Genomic DNA, 27,738 nt, shown 5'->3' on the forward strand with positions numbered 1-27,738 from the left:
AATCAGAATTACCGTGTGATCCAGAAATCCCACTTCTGGGTATTTATCTGAAGAACTGAAATCAGGATCTCGAAGTGATATCGGCACCCCCCCCCCCCGCCCCGCCCGTCCCGGCCACGCCACTCACCGTAGCCGAGACGTGGAAACAACCCAAACCCTGCCTGACCCCACTGACATGAGGTGTGTACAAACGGGTCAGCTTCCTAGAATCAGAGATCGGGATGGTGATGGCCAGGGGCTCCCGGGAGGGGGTGCTGGGGAAATACTCATCAATGGACATGACTTTTCAGTTAAGCAATTGCTCTCGAGATTTGCTGTACAACATAGTATCCACAAGCAGCCACAACACCACAATAAAATAAAGTTTTAGAAAACGGTTGGGACTAGCGTCCTCTAGCTATTATAACCACTCCTTGGAACAACGATGCAAGGTAGGTATTACCATTCTCAGTTTACAAATATGGTGAAACTAAGTCTCACGGCGCTCAGTTATCCAACGTCCCAGGGTGAAGGGTGGAGGAGAGGGATTGCCCAAAGCCCTCCAGTTTCGCCCCATAACACTGACTCCAATCTCGTCTCCGAGGCGGGAAGATTATCCTCTGATCCAAACTTGAATTCACGCTCAAGCAGCCCGTGCTCTGAACCCCAGCGCCCCAGCCTTATCACCTGCGGCACGTTCTGGAAGAAAGGCCCCTTGACCCCCCCCCCCCCCAGCCCTGCCTGTTTCCAGAGGGAACGAGGCTCGCCCCCTCCCCAGGCTGACGTTCTCGGTGTTGAACCACCCTCAGAGACGGTCTCCTAAGTCCCGTAAAAAGAACGAATCAAACCAAAGTGCACGCCAGGCATTAGAGAAAGCCACGTTCGGAGCTGAGTGAGTAGCTGGAGTCCCGCCAGGGCCCGTAGGAAGGATCTGAAAGAAACTAGGAGCTGAGGGTCATTAAAGCAAAGCCATTTAATACCGGAAAGGGAAGGGGATTTTAAAAGCACAGTCCTATTATAGACTCTGTTCCATCCCATCTTCCAGTTGAAACCCAGGACACGTTCCCACCGCTTCTCCCTCGGCGGGACCGGCAACCGCCCCCACCCCCCCACCCCACCCCCGCCAGAGAACCTGTCGGCCCCAAGCTCAAAGGCGCCTAGAGAACCTTCAGGAGAGCCCTAAATTAAGCGGGATTTAGGAACTCAGGGCCGATCAATGAGGAAGCAGGGGAGGGGGGGGGGTCTCTCGGTGCAAATGGACTCTCTGCCCACGGGGCATTCCACAGGGCTCCGGGTTAACTGTGTGAAGTCTCCACGTTCAAAGGGAAAGCAATCAATGTGTATTCAAACGCTCTGGGCTCTCCCTCCAGTCCTGCCTGGTTTTCAAATCCTGCTCGGTGGCCCAGAACTGCAAAGCCCCCCCCCCCGCCCCCGGGGGGACGGGGTTCCCGGAACCTGAGCGCCCAGGGCCCCTTTCCAGCCAGAGCACCTCTGCTGTCTCCCAAAAGGGCTTCCCAGACGATTCCATCTTATGCAAGAGTTCCCTTTAAAAATAACATGAGCTGCTCTAAGGAAACTCAGCTCTCTGTGGTCCAGGAGAAACTTCTAGGCTGAAGCTCCGAAAATGAGATGCAGGAGCTGTTATCCTCAGCACAGAGGTCAGGGAGCAGCGACGTCATATGCCAGCCTAAGGGGAAAACGTTCCAGAAGGCTGTACAAACGTGAGGTGTCCTCCTGTGCCCAAGGCAGGCATATGACAGGAAGCTCAGTCTCTTTAGGAACAATGGCATCTTTGAATGCAGAAGCCAGATCTCACCTGTCAAATTGCTCAAACACAGAAATGCAGTTTTTACCAGGAAAGGAGAGGTCTTTGCGCTCCCCAGGGAGCTGGGAAAGGGTGTTGGCCCTAATTTTCTTTTTAAGGTTTATTTATTTATTTATTTATTTATAGACAGAGGGAGGGGGAGAGAGAGAATTCCAGCAGGCTCCGCAATGTCAGCGCAGAGCCCAACGCGGGGCTCGAACCCACGAACCAAACTGTGAGACCATGACCTGAGCCGAAACCAAGAGTCGGACGCTCGACTGACTGAGCCACCCAGGGGCCCCTGGACTTAGGTTTCTTAATGGCATTCCACCAACAGGAGCTCCTTTCCAGCAAACACATCCAGGAAGGGAGAGAGAGACCACTCTTGGGAAACAAGAGAGGAGGAGGCAAGTCAGGAGATAATCTGCTCAAAAGAAGATGCTTTATGGGAAGATCTCATGGCCAGCACTGGGGTTTCCACCGAGATGTGAAATAAGCGATGGGGGTGGACAGTTTTGCTTTGTTCAGGGGACGTTTTACTCTGTGTTCTTGTCCCCTCGGCTCAGCCCCTTTACAGCGGCCGGAGGGATTCTCCTCTCGTGCTGGCAAGCCGGACGTTAACGCGACCATTATATTAAATAACACGATAAGCTTCAAAACTACGTTTAATTCCACGTGTCACTTTCAATTTGTGTTTCCTTTGTTTATATACTTTTCCCTTCCAGAGAATCTTATCTTCACATGGCCAGCTGGGCACAAAGCTACTCAAAAATATAACACTTCAGCTCTCAAGCAAGTTTATTCTCTCTACGCCCTATTGACAATATTTCACCCAAAGAGCAACGCTCTGAGCGGTAGGGCTCACGGAGTTTGGGGTTTGCCTTCTATTTGCAGCCTTTCCCCAATGACATCAACCTTTGCAAGGAGTGTGTGACTTCAACAATTACCGGTAAGCGTTCTTTTCCTCTCAGGGGGGCTCTGGACGCACAACTAACAATAAGGAAGTAGAAACCGATGAGTCTCTTTAACTAAACCAGCTTAAAATCACACCAATAATAATGTGTAAGCTCTGGGGCAGGCCATGCAACTAGGAGAGGGGTTCATGAAGTTCAAGGAAGGAGCATGAGAGGCCCGAGGTTGGAAGGGGGGGGTCATAGCCACTCAGAGAGGAGAAAGAAGACAGGGCAGAAAGGGGAGTGCACCCAGCGTCCCAGGGGGCCATTCAAAGTCCTTCTGAAGTCATGGGGCGCCTGGGTGGCTCAGTCGGTTAAGCGTCCGACTTCGGCTCAGGTCATGGTCTCGCGGTCTGTGGGTTCAAGCCCCGCATCGGGCTCTGTGCTGACAGCTCAGAGACTGGAACCTGTTTCAGATTCTGTGTCTCCCTCTTTCTCTGACCCTCCCCTGTTCATGCTCTCTGTCTCAAAAATAAATGAATGTTAAAAAAAAAAGTTAAGAAAAAAACAAAACAAAAAAAAACAAAGTCTTCTGAAGTCAGCCACAGTGACGAGCCCGATCCCGTCCCCATGGCTCTCCAGGCTCCACGGGTGACTTAGCTCCTTCCTCTACCCATCCGGCTCATTCCCCCAACAGCTGTTTCCGGAGCACCTGGCTTGGTACAGGGGCTGGCAAGCAAACTCCAAGCTGTCTCGCAGCTTTCAGTCTGGACCAGAATGCAGATGTTTATCAAGTGCAAATAAATGTAACGTTATTGTGACAAGTGCAGCAAAGAAAAGGAAAGTGGACTCCAGGTGCCTGAAGTGGGGATTGGTCTCGAGATCAGGGATGTATGGCAGAGGATCTGCGGGGCAAGTCAAGGTTACTTAGGGGGAAGGGGACAGGTTCAAGCAAGGAGATCAGCTTGTACAGGGACCCTGTAGCAGGAAGCACATGGAGAGCATGGGTGGAGCAGAGAGAGGGAGAGAGAGAGAGAGAGCTCAAAGACCAGTGCCCCCAGAGCCTCTCAGACCATAGTAAGAATGGTCTTTAGGAGCAACTGAAAAGTATGGAAGGGTTTTAAAGTAGGGAATGGCCTGGCCCACACAGACCAAACAGAGAAAACACGGACTATTGCAGTAGTCAATAGCAACATGGCAGCAGGGATGGATCCCAGAATTGATTAGGAGGAAAATCAGAGGGACGTGGTCATGGATTGGAAAGGGGGTGGGGTGGGAGAGGCAGAAAGATGTCTAGGTTCCCAGCTTGGCCGGCCACGGGGATGGTGGTGCCACTCCTGGGATGGGGACGGCAATCCTGAGCTTAGAGAGATGCTTCTCATGCCCATCTAGAACCCAATCTAGAACGTGGGTTTCTGCCTTGCTGGGGAGTGAGTTCCCGGCTTGCACTGCATTCCTGTACCTGATGCTGGACCTCAGGCACTCTGGACAGGACCTATCCTGAGTCAGATCCAGCCACACCACACTGCCCCTCCCTGCGTGGCCTCTACTCTACACTCCCAGGCACCCAGACGTACCTCCTCCATCTGAGGACACGGTGTCCTCTAGCCACGTGTCCCTGACACTGACCTCATGCCTGGTATCCACACCTGGCTCTCACCGCACCTTCGGAAGCTGAGTCCCAAGCTCTCACTCTGTTCTCCCCGCCCCAGCGGGCGTGTTAACCCCCCAGGCCCCCGACCACCTCATTGTCCTCATTCCTCCACATCTCCACTCTGTCCAGGCCAGGCCCTCATGGTGTAAGGCCTACAGATAAGACCCCCTATCACGTGCTGATGTGACATCTGGTGCAATCCAGAGGGCTTCATCTGGCCAAACTGCGAATTCCCCTCCTATCCCCGCCGATAAGATCCCCCGGCCAAATGACCCTCCTCATGATGGGGTCCAGGAGCAGCGCCCGCGTCTCCCTGAGCGGTGGGCTTCGTTTCCCTTCCAACCCGTGGAATTACTCGAACGATCTTGCTACATCCTCCTGCAGGAGCCAGGGGTCGCCCCACCCTCCCAATATTACAAAGCCTACCTCCACTGCTCCCACTTACGCTGTTCTTGAGTGCAATCCTCACGTGGCCCTGCAGGGGATACGTGGCAGATGGTGTGCTGCTCCCCAGCGCTGTAAGCGTCTGTGACTCACAAACCGCTAGGGACTCATCTGTCCGGGGTCAGGTGTTGTGCACGGCCACCCCCATCACCCTGGGGCGGGGACCCCTCCATCACCAACAGGATAAAGAGGAGGCAATTACAAGAGCCCTCTGAGTTAGGGCTCTATGCTGCGAAACTCCTGGGGGTGAAGGAATGACCATCGTCTTTATTTCGTAAAAACCCAGCCAACTCCAACAGACCCACAGCGGCGGCTCCGACAAGGGATGCCCAGGACAACTTCTTGGGCTCCATCCCCATAGACTCTGACGCTGTGGTCTGGGTGGAGCCTGGAGACGCTTTCCGTTCTAGGATCCATGGGTGATTCAGATGCCCTCTTCTACCTGGGGACTTCTGCTAGAGCAGAGCCATTTTCCTTACACTGTGACTTCCGCAAAATCTTGTCTCCAGGCTGGATGGGCTAGGATTGCTGCTCAGCCATTGGACTTGGGCTTCTTTTTTTTTATTTTTTATTTTATTTTTTGAGAGAGAGAGAGAGAGAGAATGAGGAGGGATGAAGGGCAGAGGGACAGAGAGAGGGGGCACCCCAACAGGCTCCATGCTCGGCATGGAGTCCAACACTGGGTTCAACCCCACAAGCCTGGGATCATGACCCGAGCCACAATCAAGAGTTGGATGCTCAACTGACTGAGCCACGCGGGTGCCCTGGACGTAGGCTTCTTAAAGGCATTTCGTCAACAGGTGCTCCTTTCTAGCAAACGCATAATGTTGGGTGTCTGTCTCTCAGACTCATGCCCTTTGTTCAGGTCAAAATACTGACCCCCAAAGAGCCCACCCTGGCACCCATGGACGGTAGAAGGGCTCATAGGCTTCAAGGGAAAATGAACGGAAATTGTGGGTAGTTCTCCCTACTCCACCTCTGAGAACGAGATGCGGTGGCCCTCACGGACTGCCGACCTCATGTCCGCCCCGGCATCTGATTTCTTCACTTCGAAGACAAGAGGCAATGACTAAGCTGCCATGCCTTTGAGAGGAGGCAGCTAAATCCGGCTGGATGCATTTCTTTCCGATTCAAAGCTACACCGACTGGGGAATCTTCAGCTGTGCTGTTTGCCTAGCACATTATTCTACCAATCATTTTTAAAATTAGATTACATACCAGGTGATGGGCAAAGACGAAGCTAGAAGCAAGAACTCACAGAAGGGGGAACGTTGCTTATTGCACTGTTTACAGGTGATTGCAACCAACCTGAAGGTCGAGACCCAGGCAGCCACTACGCAGAACTCAGGAAGGGCCGTGCGCATAAGGGTCATCCGTTAGACAGCAAACAGGGAACTGTCACATGCCCCTGTGACAAAGCGACGCGGTCTGTTTTCTTTCCAGTAATGTTCTACGCCAGGAGGCCCGACAGACCCAAACACATCTCTTTACATCTTGCGCAGAAAGCGGGAATAAGTGTTCTCTCTTCTGGGGGCGGGGGGGGGGGGGGGGTGGGGTCAGAGAAGTTATGCTGCCTTTTCCCACCTCCCCTCTTGCAGAGCGAGGTGCACACTGGGCAGAGCGAGCACCCAGCAGGCTCACAGGAGCCCCCTGGGAGGAGGCCTCTGTCCCCTCAACAAAGGAAGCCGAGTAACAGGACAGGTGTGTGACACGCAAAGCAGTTGGAAGGGTCTTAGAAAAACCCAAAGGGAGGTGCTTCCCCCACAGGCTCTCGAGTGCCGTCACGCGATCCGATTCCCAGCCTGCTCCGCGGGCTTGCCTGGGAGAGTCAAGTAAGATCCCCGGATGTACACTTGGTTCCACACGGTTCCTTCGGACGGACAGATAATCCTGGGCAGTCTAGTGAATACTCCTGCGCACCGGTGTCTAACCTTGGGAACAGAGCGAAACAAGGTCCCTGCCCTTCGAGCCAACGGTCTTGAAGACCACAACCCAAGACAAGCCCACGAGGGAAACCAGGCAACGCAGGAAGGAACGTCCTGTGAAACCATCAAAATCTGAAGCCAAGGGTGGGCAGGTTGAATCAGGGAATGTGTCCGACAAATGGGAGCATCTTCACAACTGAAACACACAGAAGGTGGCTTCAGGAGGGTCCCCGGGGGCCGGGAGAGGGACAGGTAAGGGCAGAGTCAGATGCGGGCTGGCCCCAGATGCTGTGCCGTGGAGTTCACACTCCGCCCTCTCTGAGAACTGGTGGGAACGCAGAGAAGTGGCGTTGATCAGAGACACTCTTTCACACTGTCCAATAGATGAGCCTCCTCACGGGCAGGGAGGAGCCTGTGAGAATGAGGCAGGTGGCAACGTGGCACAATGAAAACGGCTTCTGTATAAAAAAGGATCGTGCGTCTCCGCTTCAACAATTAGAGCCGGAATAAAACAGGGCTTTTGCCGTGCCCGCTATCTCTGGCTCGTAGAGAAACTACAATTACAAGTGACTTCTTCCAGCAGAGAAAAGAAACACAACTCACATCAGTCTCAGGGTGGTTTTTAAGGGACGGCAGACCAATCCTTCCGTGAAGGATGGTCGGGCGTATGTGTCGTGTTGGGGCCACTGTCTCGGCACAAATGAAACCAAAACGAGGGTTATCGAGGAAGTGAACCGCCGCTCTTGTAAAAGTTGGAACGGAGACACGGTGACCCTCAAGTTTTAAGTGAAATATAATAACTTCAACCCCTCATCCATCAAAGACCCACCCTTTAAAAACTGCCAGTTGTAAAGGTCAGGCTTAATTGATCAGGAAGGAGAAAATTTCATGCCGCCCCACCTTCCTTCCTAAGCCAAGTGAATTAGCAATTAAAAATTCCAGGTGACCCTTCATCAATTACCTTTCCATACATTTCCCATAACTGATGGCCCAGAAATGGCTTAACTAAGCACCAAATCCTCCTAATCATTGCTAAATCCTCAGATTAAGCAGTCTCCTCTGCAGACAGGTAGCACAGCGATGGGGGGATGGGAAAAGGAATCTTTTAACAACACGCAGAATGGAAATTTGAAACGGACTTCCTACCGTCCACCGATTTTGAAAACGGATGCGAGTTTGGACAGATACAGTCACCGTTCCCACGTTTTTTTCTCTCTTAGTGTTTGGATCCTATGTCACTGTAAACTGAAGTTTTACCCAGGCCCACCGATTTCAAAGGGCTTCCCGATGGGACGATTTTACCATAAGATATCCGCCCCTGTCTTTCCCAGTCCTGGGATTTCCAGGACTGAGGCAGTGAAGAGTTGCTGTGTCCAAGTGGAAGAAGCAAAAATAGAAATCCGGAGATGATGTGCATTTCCAATTTCGTGCATGAGCACAGGGTCCACTCTGCCTGGGCCAACCACTCCCCTGGTCTAGCTTCTGCAACAGAGGCTCACCACCCACAGCGCTGAGCTCTAGAGCAGCCGGTAGACCACCATTGTCCTAAATCACCATCGTCTGAGAGCAAAATAAGACCTGGGCAAGTGGAAAGACTTACCCAAAGATAAAGAGCTAAGTGAGGTCAGAGTCAACCCTAGCACTAAAACCTCACCTGAGAAAACAAAACCCCGATGCCGGGTCTGTGGTTCCTTTTACCACCCCACCCCCCACACCCAGCCGGCACTCCATACATGTGGGTCCTTGGGTCTTGCAGCCCACCCTCGTCCCACCTCACACATTTTCTGCTGCAATGATCTCAGCTGTTCTCATGGCTTCTCACACACTGCCTGTAAATGAGAGTCATATTGATAAACGTGTAAATATTGTAAATGATGGTCATATCTATGACCCTAACCTGTCTCCCGACGTCAACACCACCCTGCCGCATGCTTCCTGGACATTGAAGGCAGGCGGCCTCTCACAAGTAGAGGGTCCAAACCCCACAAATTCAGGGTCCTCCGACTAGCACCGCCCCCCTCACTCCCTGAGCCTCCCGAACCTTGAATTCCCTACCCGACTACTGGTAGCTCTGCCTGCCCAGAAACAACTTTAAACATCCCCCTTATTGCAACCCCTGAAAATAACTGGGTCATCACCCAGCGTCCCAGTGACTCCAGCACGCCCACCCCTGCCCCAGAGGAAAGCGCGCCATCACCTGCCTGAGTAGCACAATGGAGTCGCCTTCCTAGAACCCGGGACCAGATGACACATTCTAACAAGTCAATATGTAACTGTAACAACTCTTTGGCGTCTCACTACAGACTAAAAGCAAGTGAATAAGTTACTTTATTTTGGCTCAACATGATCTGAAGGATTTCTAACAATTCCGGCTGTGTGAGCAGGTCATGAGCCCCCTGCCCTTGGGGCTTCTGTGTGGTCAGCTTACCCTGCAGAGGCTTTCCCGCTGCTGCGTGGAAATGAGTAGGAGGGTTTCAGACAGGAGACATTGGGAAGAAACTGGACAAAGTGACCCTCTGGCCCCTCCCAAACTTGAGATACCGTGAGCTCCGTCTGCCTGGCCCCCTGGACTCCTTCTGGAAGAACTGTCCCGCAAGCCGGGTACCCACAGGATTAGATCCTCTGAAGCCACGTCTCTAATACCTGACCTTGCTTCCTGACCTGAGATGACTGAATCAGGATGGAGCCTGAGAGGTTAATTGACAGACACAAGAAAATGGCTCCTGCACTTTCTGTAAGCTGGTGGCTCTTCCTTCCGTGAAATTCACTTACAATGGTTTCCCTTTGTGTGTTTTTGGTCCTTCCGACACCAACTTGGAACTAAAACTCTGCTCTCTGGGTCTCCTGCCAAGGCCAGGGACAGGATTGATGAAGATTTCATCGTGTGTGGACCCTTCCCCTTCTTGGGAGTGTGGGGCAGGGAGTCAGATCCTTGATCCAAAATGCTGTTCCTCCCTGAGGCAGTGAACCAGGACCACAGAGGTCCCTGAGGGCACAGGTGGCTTCCCAGGCCGGGTTTTCAGAGAAAAGATGTGTCTTGAGGCCCTCCTTGACCTAACTTTAGTCAGGCTCCTCTGAGCGCTTTTCCTAACTAGGCCTCATCCTGGGCCTGCCTTTGGTGGCCTGTCAGGCCCAGTTTTAGCAAAGAATCCTATTGGGTCTGGATTTAGGGAGAATCCTGCTGAGCTGGCTTAACAAGACTTTCCCCAACCCTTGACCTCTAATCACATTCTTTTTTTTTTTTTTTTTTTTTTGAAGTTTATTTATTTATTTTGAGAGAGACAGACAAAGTGAGCACGGGAGGGGCAGAGAGAGAGGGAAACACAGAATCCCCCAGCAGGATCCGGGCTCCGAGCTGCCAGCACAGAGCCCGACGTGGGGCTCGAACCCACAGACTGTGAGATCATGACCCGAGCCAAAACCAACTCAGACACTTAACTGACTGAGCCACCCAGGCACCCCTCTAATCAAGTTCTTCTTGGTAATTTTCTCTGCCCCTAATCCCTCCCCCTGCCATTGGTTATGAATCCCCAGCTTCCCTGACGTAGTTCTGGATTAGGGGACTCCCTTCTACCACAGGAACTCACACGTCCTGCCATTTTTAAGCAGTTGATAGTGCCTTTTCTTCTCTTTCTTTTTTTTTAATACTTATTTATTTTTGAGAGAGAGAGAGAGAGAAAGAGAACAAGCAGGGGAGGGGCAGAGAGAGAGGGAGACAAAGAATCCGAAGCAGGCTCCAGGCTCTGAGCCATTAGCACAGAGCCTGACGCGGGGCTTAAACTCACGAACTGCGAGATCATGACCTGAGCCGAAGTCGGACGCTCAACCGACTGAGCCACCCAGGCGCCCCAACAATGCCATTTCTAACAGATGGGAATGACCTTGCAGCAAGACGCACAAAGCCAGGTGACCCCTTCGAGAAGCAGCCATCAGGGAAGTATTATGCTCCTCGGCCATGAATTCCTCCTTTCCCTTATATTCGGAGTTGAGCCCAGACTCTCTTTCCTACTCTAAGACCTCATGTAGTAGTCTCCCTGAATAGAATCTGCCTTATTCTCTTTAACAAGTGTCATGAGTGATTTTTTTCTTTAACAACTTCTTGCCTTCTGGGCGAATACCCACGGTTTCAGACTATGTCTAAAATATCCTTCCATAATTAGAACTTGGAAAATAGGGAAAGAAAGAAAAGAAAAGAAAGGAAAGGAAAGGAAAGGAAAGGAAAGGAAAGGAAGGAAGGAAGGAAGGAAGGAAGGAAGGAAGGAAGAAAAAGAAAGGAAGGAAGGAAGGAAGAAAGAAAGAAAAAGAAAGAAAGGAAGGAAGAAAGATAGAAAGAAAGAAAGAAAGAGAAAGGAAGAAGGAAAGAAAGAAAGAAAGAAAGAAAGAGAGAAGAAAGAAAGAAAGAAAGAAAGAAAGAAAGAAAGAAAGAAAGAAGAAAGAAAGAAAGAAAGAAAGAAAAAGAAAGAAAGAAAGAAAAAGAAAGAAAGAAAGAAAGAAAGAAAGAAAGAAAGCAAGCAAGCAAGCAAGCAGGCAAGCCAGAATCTATGCGTCTCCCTCCTCGCCCAGGCTTGCTTGGGCTCATTCCCCGCAGCCTGGACCATTAACCTCTGGCCTCTGGGCAGCATGTACGGGTTTCTAAGTCATTAAACCACTAATGCGAGCCCCACTGCACAGGTGCCCGATCAGGCCCATTTCAAGCTAAGCTAGTCCTGGAGAAAAGCGGACTGGCGGGTCCACATCTAGGTCACGCAGGCCAGACTGCGCTCACTGCCACCTCCGAGCGCTCTGAGAAAAACCCGGCATTCTCCTCCACGTCCCCAACCTCCCCGCGGGGTGCAGGTGGCCAGACGTGTTGCATGAGACCTGCCATTCATGCCACCAGGAGCGTCTGTCAGAGGATTCACGTTCTTACCACAAGCAATTTCTGGGCTAGGTTTTTAAAGGATCCGGTTAAATATCTGCCACTAGTGAAAGAATAAGCCGTAAGCCATGCTTTGGGGCTCCAGAAAGGACGAACTAGGAGAGCTTCTTCCAAATAATATATTTGTCCTGGGCTGACAGCGTCCGTTATGGAGATGAACTCAGGTCCCTGATGCCTTTGGTAGAGGTGAGCGGCAAGGGGAAAGGAAGAGAGAGGCTACAAAAGCATCTGTGTATAATCACACGCAGACACACGGACACACATATATTTTTCTCCATAGATACCAATTCATCTATCCCATTTACAAACTGAAATTGAGATGAGGATTCAAAACTAAAATTTGCCGGGGCGCCTGGGTGGCTCGGTCGGTTAAGCATCCGGCTCTCGATCCGACTCAGGTCGTGATCTCACGGTTCGTGGGATCGAGCCCCGCGTCAGGTTCTGCGCTGACAGTGCGGAGCCTGCTTGGGAATCTCTCTCTCCCTCACTCCCTGCACACCACCCCTCCACTTGTGTGTTCTCTCTCTCTCTCAAAATAAATGAACATTTAAAAAAATAAAATAAATTTTGCTACATGACAACATGCTTTAAAAAAAAAAAAAGTCCGTTTAATTGAAAGTCAGTTAAGTCGGACACTGAGCCAACCAGACGCCCTGAAAACACGCTTTTAGAGCTTATTTTCTGCTAGAGTCTCTGAATCGAAATATGCTAGCCTCAGAGTCTTATTACAGAACCATCAGAAAAGGTGAGCGAAACCCATACAACTTGTCTCCCGGAAGGGAGAAAAACAAACTGGTTCCCACACCACTTATGTTAACAAACTTCATAAAAGTTACCAACTGTAACCACCACGCCTGGTGTTGTTGTTACAATGCAGGGGCCGGGAACTGAAGCTTCACGAGGAATGATTTATGTTTGCACAGATACCAGGCCTGTATTTAAATCGCGCCTGCTCCGTTGCGAGAATATTCCACATGTGTCCCATCACTCATTCCTGGCGGAACCCCGCACCACGCTGGCCCGAACCCCTGCCATCTGCGGGACCCTTGGCTTCCAAATGCACTACCTGAGGCAACCAATATTTCTTGGGCATCGTTTCCTTTGTCAGGGACTGCTAACCTAAAAGCCTGTGTGTTTAGAAATTCTAATCAGCTTCAAATCTTGTCAGAGCCACTGAGCTAGCATCATGGGTCGGGGACGGTGGGGGGAGACGAGGCTCCAAAGCACATCTCATTATTAATAAAAATAAAGGAGAGAGATAGTAAAAAAAAAAAACAAAAAAAAAACAAAAAAAAAAACAGGCTTGAATGGGACCGTCACCCGATCAGCGCCCAGCTCTTTACCTGCTTTGAAAGACCTTCATTTCTTTCCCAAGCAGAATGATCTTTGGGGGACGAGAAGAAGAGCTGGCTGTGAATCTAGAAGATAAAGAGAAACCTTCCCAGTCTTTTATTTTTATTTGCCAGATATATAATCTTCAATAATGTACATTATTATTTTTAAAGAACCGAGAAATGTCCCTAGAATCTCTCCAATCTCCCAAGAAAGAACTACGGATTTTAACGAACACACATCTCCATTTTCTCCCGTGCTACCTCTGCACGTGAATAAAGAGTAGGTTTCCGATGATTTCAAAATGCAAGAGGCGGCAGAGGGGGGAGGGAGAAAAACCAATCGGCTAACATGGATTTTGCCATGGATTTTGCCAGTAGAGCAAAGAACCACATCTAATGTTTCCTTTCTATCCCATCACAGTGCCGAACGGGTGTTGAGCTGAAATCGGACATTCAATAAATATTGATAAATTGATTAACCACAAGCAATCAGATTTCAGGAATCAGCCTGCAAGGCCAAATGAAAATGAGATTAATAGATACAAAAGTGTCGTGCCGTCTGCGAGGATGATTACGATGCCGGCTCTCTCTGCCTAGAAGGCAAGGGTCGGTTTCGTAAGTTTATTCTGAAAGCCGTTTGCTGTGGGCCAGACTTTGGGTTTCGATTTATACATTTAGAATCAGACTCCAGAGCACCTCGTTCCACACTGGGTCTGCCCTGTGGCCCCTCGCTGACCCCAGGGACTCTCCCCCCAAACTGAAGAGTGACTTTTCGGACACGCGTGCTATAAACACAGCGGGATCGGAAGAGGCAATGGCCTCACCGTGGACAGGTCATAGGGAATGCTGGGTAAGACACGAAAGCTTTTCAGGAAGGAAATAAAAAGTGCAGCGACAGGAGACACGGGCATGGGACATCATTTAAATCCCAAATTCCGCAGAAGGAGCAAGCTACCTCCCTGCCGCTTCAAACACAACCAAGCAGGGGGGTCTGGAACCTGCCTTGGGGGTGGGAAGGGGGCGCAGACGTGCAGGGAGCCGACCGAACAAGGATTCTAAGCTTCCCCGTTTCCTGGGCTGTTGTCTTGTGTGACTCTTCCAAGAAAGATATTTACGCCTGCTTTTCGAAGTAACTCCGCCGAATGTAGCCGGATAATTAACCTGGGACATGACAGCACAGGATTCATTCTGACCCAGCAGATCCCTCCTCACACCCTGTGCCGTCCTAGTCGAGAGCCCCAGCCCCACGGCGAAATAACAAATACCCAAGTGCACTGATCTGGACACGGGACTGTTCCCCTCTCTCTCGGGTCCCAGCATTTGGCAGCGAATGGCAGGCCGAGTAGGCTCCAGAGCCGCCTGCCTCTTCAAAGCCTGGAACCATCACGGACAGGCTCTGGGCACTACAGGTCCGAGAATTCCCAGTGGTGACTCAGAAATCTCTATCGTCGACCCAGGTCTCAATCCAATAGTGACATCCTGGGAAGGCTTGGCTGTGACTCAACGTGCTGCTGGTTGCTCACTGTACTTCCTTTCTATAGAACAGCAACACTTTTCCTTGCCCTGAGAACAAAGCATCAAGAAAGCCCTGTGTGGTCTGCACCAGGTATTCTCTATGGCATCCCCAGACGCCTCTCTCCAGGCCACATCCTCTGTATGAGCTCCTCTCATGCCCTTGAACACAAATTCTCTTCCCCACCGCAGGGCCTTTGCACATGCTGTTTCAACCACAGAGCATGCTGTTTCTTTGGTCCTCCTCTGGATCTTGGCTCACATGACCCGTTCGTGGGAGTGTCCCTGCAGACACCAGCCTCAAAACCAGGTTTCTGATTTATAAGCTCTTACAGAAGCACTACTTTTCAGCACACTCACCTTGAATTATAAATCCACAGGGACTCATGTGAATGTACAGGTGATGGCTGCTCCTCCCCTAGAGTCTAACCGCTATGAGAAGAAAATTATTTTGCCTTGCTTGCCAATATATTCCTAGCTGCTAGTATGGGGCCAGACATAGAGGAATATTTACTGGGGAAATATTTACTGGGGAAAATATTTACTGGGGGAATATTTACTGGGGAAATATTTACTGGGGAAAAAAGGATGGAATGAATGACTGAATGAATGAATGAATGAAAGCAAAGCCTCTTCTCCAGGGTAAATTACGCACAGTGCCCTTTGGTATCTACTCTCCTGTCTCCTCAAGATCCCTGCTCTCTCCTCGGTCTTCACCTCTGCCTTCCTCACATTGCTAAGTCCAAACCTTTCTTAAAAACGAAACCAAAAACCTGCCCCCCCACACACACATTACCTTCCTCCCTTCACCTCACCACTTGCCGCAAACCTTCTGGGAGGAGACGGCCACGCTCTTTCCGTCCCATTTCCCCACCTCCCATCAGTCCTCCGTTTGCCGCAATCCAGACTGAACCACTGTGATCTGTGCCTCTGAAGCTTGTCACTGTGCGATCCAGTGGCCACCCCGGGGCCAGCCCCAGCGGCTGTGTCTATCAACAACCCCTGTTGGTTACGCTTCCTAAATATCCGCCTCTCCCCACCGCCTTAGTGGAAGCCCCCGTTCTACTTGTCGAGCCCACAGCAGCCCTCCTCATCCTCAGGCCCGCAGCCCCCGGACCCCACCTCATCGCCAGCCAATGTTCCCATAAAGCAAATCTGGTCATGTCCCTCCCCAGCTTGATACAATCCTTGGGTTTTTAACTCATCCAAAATACAACTAAAGCTATATTCACAAAGACATTTTTTGCAGCATGGTTCATAATGGCAAAACATCGGAGGGTTCTGCAATACCCAACGCCAGGGAATAGCTCTGGAGGTCAGAGCGCATGTGTTAATACATCCATTAACATCATAACCATGTTCGTGGTCCAAGCTACTGTCTCCACAGCTACAGACTATCACAGAGGATCATGGGCAGCCTTGAATGCTATGCTAATGTGGATATTATTTCCTAGGTGACGGGGAAGCTTTGGTGATTTCTGAACAAGGAGAGCGAGTGCTTAATGTTCAGTTATGTGTTAAAGCACACACCTGTGTACATGTTTGATTAGAGCCTTGCCTCTGCAGCCTTTACTCACGGGCTGGAACCGGTTGCCGCCCGTATGTGATGCAACGTTTTGCAACTCCGTTTTACCAAGCCTAGTGTGGGACGCGGATTTCTTTTTTTAATTTTCACTTTCTTACTGGAATAAAATATACTTAACATAAAATTTATCAACGTGACCATTTTCAAGCAGGTGGGAGCTGGTGTTCAGCACATGCCTCATGTTGTGTAACCATCAGCACCACCCTCCGTAACTCTTGTCATCTTGCAAAACTGAAAACTTCCTCCCTTCCCATCTTCCCCCAGCCCGTGGCAACCGTCATCCTACTTTCTATCTCCGTGATTTTGACTACTCTCAGTACTTCGTGTAAGCGGAATCATGCAGTATTTGTCTTTTTGTGACTGGCTTATTTCCCTTAGCACAGTATTCTCCAGGGCCATCCCCATTGTAGCCCGTGTCAGAATTTCCTTCCTTTTTAAGACCGAATATTCTAGAGCGTGGGTATGCCACATGTTGCCTATCCGTTCATCCTTCGAGGGACACAGGTCAGTTGCTCCCATGTTTTAGCTATCGTGAATAACGTTGCTATGAAATGATTGCGGATATCTATCTCTTAGGCCTCCTGCTTTCAATGATTGGAATTATTATTCAATTATTTCGATTATTCAATTACACCAAATAATTGAATTGGTGGATGGATGGCTGGATCACATGGCAACTCTACTTTTAATTTTTTGGAGAAGCACTACACTGTTTTCCTCAGAGGGTTTGCCATTTTGCATTTCCACCAACAGTGCACAAGTGTGTCCATTTTTCCACATCCTCACCAACCCTTGTTATTTTATGGGTTTTTTTTGTATAGTAGCCATCCCAATGGACGTGAGGCAGCATCGCACTGTAGTCTGATTCGCAGTTCCCTACTGATGCGTGATGTCGGATATCTTTTCACATGCTTATTGTACGTCTTCTTTGAAGAAATGTTTCTCCAAGTCCTTTGCCTTTTTTTGTTGTTGTTCTTACGCTTCGATTCTCTGTATATTCTAGTTACTAACCCCTTAGCAGATACTATTTGCAAATATTTCCTTCAACTCTGTGGGCTGCCTTTCTTCTCTGTTGGGACGGTCTTTTGGTGCACAATTTTTTTTAAATTGTCATTAGTTCCAGCTTACCTACTTTTTCTTTTGTTGCCTGTGCCTTTGGTGTCATATCCAAGAAGTCATTGCTAAATTCACCATCATGAAGCTTTTGCCCTGGGTATTCTCCAATGAGTTCTGGGGTTTTAGGTCTTACATTTAGGTCTTTGATTCATGAGAGTTAATTTTTGAATATGGTAGTAGACAAGGATCCAACTTAATTCCTCGGCACATGGATATTCAGTGCCCCCCCCTTTTTTTATGGTGCCAAACCCAGCATCGTTTGTTGACAAGACTATCCTTTCCCCATTCATTGATTTTAGCACCCTTGAAAAAAGTCACGTGACATATATGAGAGGGCTTATTCTAGTTAACTGGCCTAAATATTTGTCTTTATGCCACAAATTTAAAGCAAATACCACACTGCTTTGAATACTGTAGCTCTGTAGTATGTTTGCAAGTCAGGAAGTCTGAATCTTCACCTTGTTCTTCTTTTTCCAGATTGTTTTGGATATTTGGGATCCCTTGAGATTACATATGAATTTTAGAATGTTTTTTTTTTAATTTCTGAAAAAAAAAAAAGTCATTTGGGATTTTCACTGGGATTGCATCGACCCCATAGATCGTTTTGGATGGTATTGATATCCTAACACTAAGTTTTTTGATCCGTGAATATGGGATATGTTTCCATTTGTTTACGTCTTCTTTATTTTCCTTTAATTTAATTAGTTTTCGTTGTGCACGTCTCTCACCTCCTTGGTTAATTCCCAAGTATTTTATTCTTTTTGATGCTATTATAAATTGTTTTCATAATACACTTTTCAGATTGTTCGCTGTTAGCGTATAGAAACACAACTGATTTTGTGCATTGCCTTTTTATCCTGCTATTTTGCTGAGTTCATTTATTAGTTCTAACAGGTTGTTTGTGGGACCTTTAGGGTTTTCTACACACCAGATCATATCATCTACAAACAGACATGACTTTACTTCTTCCTTTACAGTTTGGATACCTTTTATTTCTTTTTTCGTGCCTCGCTGGTCTGGCCAGGACTTGTACCACTATGTTGAACAGAAACGGTAAAAGCAGTCACCGTTGTCTTGTTCCCAACTTTAGAGGAAAAACTCTCTTTCACCAGCGAGTATGATGCTCATGGTAAGTTTTCAGACACAGCTTTTATGCTTTTGAGGTAGTTTCTTTCTAATCCCTGTTTGTTGGGTGTGACACATATTTATTGATTTGTTTTCCCCTAAAACGTGAGTGGCACATAGCAAGTTCTTTGCTCATTGCTTTGATAGTGACCCTCAGAACAGCACTGGGCCCACAAGATGTCTTTGAAAACATGTGCTGAATGACCGGGTGGGTGGAGGGCTATGAAATCACATGAGTAAATGCACGTGCTGGATGTTAATGCACCACATGACCTTGGTGGGTGTCCACTAGGATTTATGGGAGTTACGGAATTATGGAAAGAAAGAATGGAAAAAGCATATACAAATCAATACATGCAGCACTCCTTCCACTTGCAAAAATGCATTCCCTAATAAACAAAAGGTACTGTTGAAGTTCTTCGGATTTACCACCCACTGGGAGACACTGATCGGCCCCCAGCTATTTCTTTTGTGATCATTAGGTGGCTCCTGAGTCAGCCCTTCCAAAACTTTGTCTCTCTTAGGTCTCTGAAGCCATTAGTATGCTATTTACTGAGTGGTGACAGTAACTGACCTAAGCCATACAATGGGGCTGAGACTCAGACCCTGTTTTCCAGCTCTGTTCCCAGAGGCTCCTGGGTCTGGTTCAAGCCTGGGATCACACAAGGAGCTACCACTGAGGCCTCACTGCATGCAGGCAATTACCTCGCTGGATCCTACAACAACTCTGTGGGAGAAAGAGATTTAGTATTTCCATTTTACAGGGAGGGACACTGAGGCACAGAGAGGTGAAGTAACTTTCCCAAAATCACACAAACCTACTAAAACAAGTAAAGGAGCCCAGACTGGAATCAAGGTGATTAAGATCACTTACTGGGGGGTGCCCGGGTGGCTCAGTTGGTTGAGCGTCCGACTCTTGATTTCAACTCGGGTCACGATCCCAGGGTCCTGTGGTTGGGCCCCACTTTGGGCTCCTTGCTGAGCATGAAGCCTACTTGGGATTCTCTCCCTCTCCCTCTGCCCCTCTCCTGTTCACAACCTCTCTTTCTCTAAAATAAATAAATAAATAAATCAAAAAATAAAAAGATTAGTCCTTGAAGATAGAAAACTGTGATTAGGATCAAGGACATTCAAAGAAACATGACATCTCACAATCCTAGGAAATGCTCCGATTTGCAAAGTTCTCTTATACACACTCCGTCATTTCCATCTTCTAAAGCCCGAGAGGTGTCTGAACACATACGGTTCTTAGCTTATAAGGAAACAAAGGTCCAGAGAGAGACATAAGTGCCCATGGACAAAACCATGGGCCTCTGGCACCGGCACCAGCCCTCCTGACCCCAGTCTGGCACACCACCCACGCCATGTCACCACGGGCTACCTTACGGGGTCCATCCAAGCCTTACGAGCCACGCTACCGGCAGGAACTCTGTGGTCAAGGCTGCCACCAGCTAGGTCACTGATAACACGGACGAGAAAATCATCTGTGGATTCCACTCGGGAGCCAGGAGCTGTGAACCAGCGAGATCTGAACATCGTGGGGACAATAATACTAGAACCTGTAAACTAGAATTTACAGAATTTACAGAAGAATAAACGCTTCACAAACCACGCTTGACCTCCCAAGTCCTGCCGTAAGAGTTGGGCCCTGACGAGCAAATATGCTATTGCTTTTTGCTGGTTTTGTTGTTTACCGACTCTCCCTTCAAGATACCTGAGTACTCATCCTGGATCCATAATCCCTTATCTGCAATTCTAAAATCCATAAAAGCTCTGAAATTTGAGAGTTTTTTCTTTCCTCTGAGTTTGTAGGAAACGAATCTGACAGGCAAACCTTACCTCAGCTAACCTGAGGCTATTTATAATATTAATTTATTCCATTTAGTGTGAATATTCATACATTTTATTACAAAAACATCAGTGAGCTTAATTACAGGGTGCTACCTCAGATCCCACTAGAAATGTTGTAAAGTATTACTTTCCTGAAATAAAATTAAGAAATCATCGTTGAATCACATTTGGCCCCAAGAGTTCTGGATGGAGAATCGCGGATCGGTACGACAGACATTTAATAAGCTTACCAGTCCCTGGGACTGGGTTTTCCGTATACCCCCCTCGTCCAGTCCCAAGACAGGCAGTATCTCTGCATTTGATGGACACGGACGCTGGGGCACGGAGAGACCTAGTAATTTGCTCTAGGTCACAGAGCTACTAAATGCCAGAGCCAGGACCCTCTCCAACTGGAACATAGTGTTCTCAGCATCCGCCATATTACCGTGTCTGTTTGCATGTTTGTACGTGGGCACACACACGTGTGTGGAGTGGGGGATGCTTTGTAAAGCCCTGAGCAAGTAAAAGAGGGACCCAGCAAAAGTAGAGAAGAGAGAGAGCAAACATCTGGGAACTCCTAGGCCTACGCAAACCCTCCCTGCCTCCAGAACCTCTCCACTCTGCCTCTTCTGAACACATGCGTGGTTTACAGAGAAAACAGAGGGGAGATTCCAAATCCACTTACATCCCACGGATCAAAGACCAAGGGTGGATTTTTTGGCTGCGTCTTCTCCTTAGGATGATGGCAGACATTGTCAGAGTCCAAAAAAAGAGAAAGCCATTTCTTTTCAGCGTCCAGGGTCTTCTCCTGGGGATGTCGGAGGTCTCGCCAGAAGGCTGGAGCTGCATCTCAAGGAGGATTCCAGCACGGACTGACGAGGGGTTAACACAACCTATTTGGGTGCTCGGATACAGTCTCCATGGTTAATCTGGGTGCATGATTGATCTTTGCCAGAATTGCATGTTTGCATTCAACCTTCCGAATTCTCTTCTGCAACAATAATTAATGTCAGAGCAGTTTCTGGATCAACAGTGTATTTTCTGGCGAACGCAACCCTGTACCTCTAATAACTCAAAACGGAGATTTACCACTCTGCCAAGATTCCTTCTTCAGGCTTCATCTCGTCATGTTTACATCTGGTTTAACTTTTTCTAATCTAAAATAAATCAGCATGAAAAGCATTAGATTTTTCATTTAGATTCTCAATTGCCTTTGATTATGGAGATAATATCCCTTATCTGATTGCAAATGGCGGGATGGTTCCCTTGTTAGGAGCTGAACAGAGATGCCTCGGTCTCTCCTTGCTTCTCCTTCACTTTTGTTAAGGGTGGAGTCTGGCGGGGTTCTGGTTTCAAAAGGAGGCAAATCAGGATGTAAGGGGGATGCATGATTTCAATCATTCCTCTTCTTGTGAGACTCACAGAGGAAGGCAGCCTCCCCTGCCTGCCTGATGAGAAGTGGTCTACAGAGATTTCCCACTCTGTTTTCCCACCACGGTGACTGCAGACCCTGTCTGTTTGCAGGGATAAATGAGAACAGCAATGACGAAGCACTTGGCTGGAGATTTCCACGCAAACATCAGGCGTGGGGGGAAACTAACACCGTCATAGGGGCATGTTAATTACCCAGTTACAAAGTCAAATTTAGCCGAACTATTTTGTATATCAAAGAGGTAGATTTCCCCTGATTCCTTAAGTATTCCTTTCAGCATGTTCTATTATGTTTCCTATCATTTGCAACAATTCCTCTTCACTATAAATGTGAGCAGAGGATTCCAGAAACTGAATTCATTTCTTGTACCAGGTGGAAACTTCTCTCCCCAGCAATTGTTTACTGTCATTGTCTACTTTCCCTCAATTAGAGTCCTGGACGATCCCAAGTACTTCAGAATCGAATACAATGGAGTCACCCTGACGGCAGAACATCTCAGAAAGTTCTGAGGATTCAACCTCCCACTCAACCCTACAGCTTTTAATTCCATTGCTCGTTTTTCTTCTTTCAAAAGAAGAGAGACAAAAAAAAAAAAAAAAAGAAGACTAGGGTATTTCCTGTTCTTTGGCTCACCTGTTCACACGGAACTCCCCCCCTGCCCTCTCCCGGGGCCCTTGGGAGAAAAGCCTCACTATCTCACACTAGTGGCTGCTTTCTGTAGTTGGGTTTTGTTTGTTTTTTTTTTCCCACCTAGACTGGCAGCAAGCAGTCTAAATGGAGCCCTTTCATGCCTTCTCAGAATTAGAGAAGATGATGACTTGTACTTAGTGAGGAATAGCAAACTAGGGTCCTCGACGGCTGGAGAACAGAATAACAACAACAACAACAAGAACCATAATAATATACAACAGAGTGCTTAACAAGTGCCAGGCGCCATGCTCAATGCTTCATGGGCGTTGTGGGATCTCCATGGCAACAGCAGAAGAAAGGTACCACTGCCATTCTAGGGGTGAGGAAACGCCATTCTTAGAATTCTGCTTAACGATGGCACCAATAATTGTAAGATAAACAACGAAGCGTTACTGAGCCATCTCGACGAGCCAATCTCTGCCCTCAGCACTTTTCGTATATACCACTTTATTCAACCCCCACAAAGGCACCAGATGAAGGGACTATTATCGACTTCATTTTGTCTATGAAGGAATCCTGGAGCAGGTAAGAGTTCATGCAAAGTCAGAATTAAGCAATGGCAGTCAGGCTAAAAAAATCTACATTTACCTGAGTCAGGGCCTCAGCCCTCACCTCCCTGCTGCCCCAAGAGAATATCATCCATTTAATGAAGATGCCAGAAGTTGTAATGGAAACTTACTACGGTCACACACACACACACACACACTGACTGATTTCAGTTACAGACGAACCAGACTCAGCAAAAGTAAAGTGGCAGAAAGCAGATCAGTGGCTGCCCAGGGTGGAGCTGGGGGAAGGTGTTAAGCACAAAGGGCACGAGGGAAGTTTCTGGGTCATGATTTGATGCTGGTTACATGACTGGATGCATTTGTCAAAACAAAATGAACTGTACACGTATAGAATGTATGAATATTAATGTATGTAAATTGTACGTAAGGCTGAATTTTTTTTTTAAGTATCACGAATAACCTCCAATTTAGCTTAGAGTTTCAAGTCAACACAGAGTGAGTGAGAGAAAAAGACAGGGACCCTGACCTCAGAGATCTCATCTAGCGACAGAGAACCATCTTAATGCATTTAAAAATACAAGTTAGGGCAGGGGCAGCTTCACAGGCGTGAGACCCAGGCAGCGGGCACAGGGACCTACACTCAGAAGGGCCACATGTGGCTTTGATGTCACCATCTTGAATTTCTTTTAATTGTGGTAAGATATACATAGCATAGCAAGCGCCTAATTCAGCAGAACTAAGTACGTTCATCAGGCTCTGCGATCATCACCACTGTCTGTCTCTCTGCAGAACTTTTTTTTTCATCCCCACAAACTGAAACTCTGTGCCGCTAAACAGTGATTTCCCACTCTCCCCTCCCCACGGCCCTGGCAGACAGCTGTCTACTTTCTGTCTCGGCGAATGTAACTATTCCGGGTACCTCGTGAAAGGGGAGCCCATCGATACGTGTCCTTTGGCAGCTGGCTTATTTCACTTAGCGGAACATCGTCCAGGCCCATCCGTGTCGAAGGCGGGGCTGCCTCTCGCTGTGTTGATGATGTCCTTTGATGTACACAAGTTTTTCATGTTTGATGAAGTCCAATTTATCGGGTTTTGTCCTCTGTAGCCAGTGCTTTGGTATCGCCACCTTGAGTTTTTAAATAATTTTATCTTTGAACTTGTGTTTTGTAAATGAAATCCCAAGGGACGGGGGAGCACACGTGGGAGCAGAAGACAAGTCAAAGGTGTGTGTTTCCTCATTTCCTTGCTGCCCCGGGCACAGATGGGACTCGGGCGTCCCTCACGCACAAAACTCTGGTGACCCCTCACTCCGGTCTGAGCGGCTAAAGTGAACAAATCAGGAGACTACAGATGCTGGCGAGGATGTGGAGAAACGGGAACCCTCTTGCACTGTTGGTGGGAATGCAGATTGGTGCAGCCGCTCTGGAAAGCAGGGTGGAGGTTCCTCAAAAAATTAAAAATAGATCTACCCTATGACCCCGAAATAGCACTGCTAGGAATGTACCCAAGGGACACAGGAGGGCTGATGCATCGGGGCACGTGTACCCCAATGTTTATAGCGGCACTTTCAACAATCGCCAAATTATGGAAAAAGACTAAAGAGTCCATCAACTGACGAATGGATAAAGAAGTTGTGGTTTATATACACAATGGAATACTACTCGGCAATGAGAAAGAAGGAAATCTGGCCATTTGTAGCAACGTGGAGGGACCTGGAGGGTATTATGCTAAGTGAAATAAGTCAGGCAGAGAAAGACAGATACCATATGGTTTCACTCTTATGTGGATCCTGAGGAACTTAACAGAAGACCATGGGGGAGGGGAAGGAAAAAAAAAGTTAGAGAGGGAGGGAGCCAAACCATAAGAGACTCTTAAAAACTGAGACTAAACTGAGGGTTGATGGGGGGTGGGAGGGAGGGGAAAGTGGGCGATGGGCACTGAGGAGGGCAGCTGTTGGGATGAGCCCTGGGTGTTGTATGGAAACCAATTTGACAATAAATTTCATATTAAAAAAAAAAAAAACTCTGGTGACCCCACCATGCATGGAAGTTCAGCTGACCGCCCCAAGAGGCCACACTTCCCACTGCATTCCCCAAATGTGGAAAGAAGGCAGTGGGTTTCTGGGAAACACGAATGACCAGGCAACCTTATCATATCCTTTTTTTTTTTTTTTTAATGTTTATTTATTTTTGAACCAGAGAGAGCACTAGCGGGAAAGGGAGAGAGAGAGAGAGAGAGAGAGAGAGAGAGAGAGAGAGAGAGAGAGAGAGAGAGAGAGAAGATCCGAAGTGGGCTTTGCACTGACAGCAGAGAGCCCCATGTGGGGCTCAAACCCACAAACCACAAGATCATGACCTGAGCCAAAGTCAGACGCTTAACTGACTGAGCCACCGAGGCGCCCCTCTATCATATCCTTTCTTACTCATGTTACGTCCCCGTGTTAGCCACCTGCTTATGCTGGAGATGATGGCTCCCAAGGAGAGGGAGAGACAGAGCTCCGATATGTCCCTTTTCTCTCAGCCCCTCCTCACTCAGCAGACAACTGGAGGAGTGTTGGTCGAGTGAGATTATATCACGGAATGAGACAAAAATTTGAGTTGATTTTTGCAGTGTTTCCATTGTTCTAGTGAACGTGAGATAGATACATACATGCATGTGTGAGATTAACACAATAAAAACCGTGTCATTTCAGTGATTCCACGTATGAGTGAAGGGCTTTTCTATTTGTGTTAGAAATGGCATTAGGCAGGGACAACTGGGTGGCTCACTCAGTTAAGCGTCCAACTCTTGGTTTTGGCTCAGGTCATGATCTCAGTGGTTCCATAAGCTCGAGCCCCGCATCGGGTTCTGGGCTGACAGCACAGAGCCTGCTTGGGATTCTCTCTCTCCCTCTCTCACTGCCCCTCCCCTACGCTTGCTGTCTCTGTGTCTCTCAAAATAATAAACTTTAAAAAGAGAGAGAGAGAGAGAGAGAGAGAGAGAGAGAGAGAGAGAGAGGGAGAGAAATGGCATTAGGCCATATAAAGATGAACATTAAAATTCATGGAAATAATTTAAAATCTTAATTTTTCTTCACTTACGCCAACATTCAAAAGCACGTTAAAAACCATCAGGGCAAATCAAGAGAGAGACAATGGAAGGAAGGAAACAGACATACTTTTGCACCCTATTTCCCCCCGCTGTTCTAACATAAGGACCACGCATTCATTTTACCCTGGCCCCCACAAAGTACATAGTCACACCTGAGAGAGTGGCCATATACCATGGAACTATTTCATGCAAAGTCTTCATATTCTTGTTTCCATTTGCTCCTAGGCCCCTCTTTGCACATCCATCAACCGAGACCCCGTCCCTTCGGCACACGTGGCCCATGTACCACCCCCTATAACAGGTGTCTTCCAATGCTATCCCAGAACCAAGTGCTGAGAAGCCAGCAGTGGCCAAAACTCATTAGTGAGGAGTTGAGCACATTTGTAGCTAAAATGATGGGTGTCGTGAACTTTCTGTGACCAGAGGGCTGGATCAGAGGCATCTGACCCCCATCAGAGAGCAGCCACTTAGCACTAACCCACTCGCCGCTGGAGGCAGGCTGCTTTGCTGGGAAGATGCTTCTTGTCTTCAACAGAAAACGGCAAGTGATCTGTTGTCTGCTTGAAGGAAATAATTCCCCCATCTGTCTTCAGCCCTATTTGTTTCTCCAGCAAATTATTATTCCTAAATTCTACATGCTTTCCAAGGTACTTATTTTTGGAGCTGTCTTAAAGTCCGTTCTGGATGGAGAAGGAGATGAATTAGAACCCCTGAGAGAAAAAGAATTTCTCTATTTGGAAAAGGGTGATGAAACAAAGGACCTCCACTTTGGACCTTCACTCGGGCTACCTAAAGCCGAGGTCTGTCGGTCTCTGCAAAATGAGCGAATCTGTAAGGAGCCCAACAAAGGAGATTTTCTGCATCAGAGAAAGACCCTTGCATGCACAAAGCCCTCACCTGTCACCTACTCTGGCCTCAGCTTTTCATCTCAAACGCATCTCCTGCATTTTTGTTTATCCATTCACCCTTGTGCCCATTCAGTCAGTCGCACAGGGGTCCCACAATATTCTACATGACCTGGTGCTGGGGACACAGGGCCGACCCAGAGCAGATCAGAGACACCTTTCCTCGTGGACCTCCTCCTAGACAGAGGCTCCAACCTATGTGCCTTCAATTCCAAGGCCTCCTTCAATTTCCTTTTCTCCACAGATACAAACATTTAAAATATAGTGTAGCCAGAATGCTAAGACAGCCCCCAAGATTCCCACACACGTCCCACACATTCTCTTTCCTTTCAGGGTGAGTGGAGTCTGTGATCACAATGGGTTCTCACTTCCACAGTGAAGTTATATTATATGGCACAAAGGGCTTTGCAGGTAGAATTAAGGTTGCTGATCAGCTGACGTTGAGTTAATCAAAAGGGAGATTATACCAGGTGGGCCTGACCTAATCAGGTGTGTCTCTAAAAGCAGTCGGAGAGATTCAAAGCAGCAGATTGTCCTTGTATCCACGAGAAAGCAAACATGTTGTGAACTGCCTGTGGCTGCAGCCACGTGGCAAGGACCTGAGGACAGTTTCCAGGAGCTGAGAGTGCCAGCTGACAGCCACCAAGAAAATGGGGACTCAGCCCTACAACCACAGGGAACCGAAATCTGACAAGAATCAGTGATATCAGAAGAGGCCTCCGAGCCTCAAATGAGACCACAGCCTCGTGTGACATCTTGACTCAGCCTGGAAAGACCTCGGTGGAGGGGCTGGCCAACGCACCCCAGCACATCTGATCGACAAAACCGTGAAATAATAAATAGGTGTCATTTTAAGCCACTTGTGTGACCATCTGTTTTGCAAGAATAGCAAAAATAATACAGATAGCATCTGTCAGATAGTTTTTCCCTTTCCTGATAGCCCATCGGAGCTGAAGCGATCCTACACTGAGTTGACATTATCTCAGCCATAAG

General features: G+C 48.2%; 1 protein-coding gene and 1 long non-coding RNA gene across 4 annotated transcripts in view; one reads left to right on the top strand and one right to left on the bottom strand.

The window, feature by feature from the left end:
• CD2H10orf90 (chromosome D2 C10orf90 homolog) overlaps positions 1 to 27,738 on the bottom strand; it is a 264,239-nt gene that overhangs the window by 179,576 nt on the left and 56,925 nt on the right. The window lies entirely within an intron of this gene.
• LOC122231740 lies at positions 22,565 to 27,604 on the top strand. The gene is made up of 2 exons (XR_006208982.1): positions 22,565 to 22,766; positions 26,066 to 27,604. It is a non-coding gene; the product is annotated as an uncharacterized LOC122231740 (long non-coding RNA).

The sequence above is a fragment of the Panthera tigris genome, chromosome D2, assembly GCF_018350195.1.
Source record: "Panthera tigris isolate Pti1 chromosome D2, P.tigris_Pti1_mat1.1, whole genome shotgun sequence".
NCBI classification, from domain to species: domain Eukaryota; kingdom Metazoa; phylum Chordata; class Mammalia; order Carnivora; family Felidae; genus Panthera; species Panthera tigris.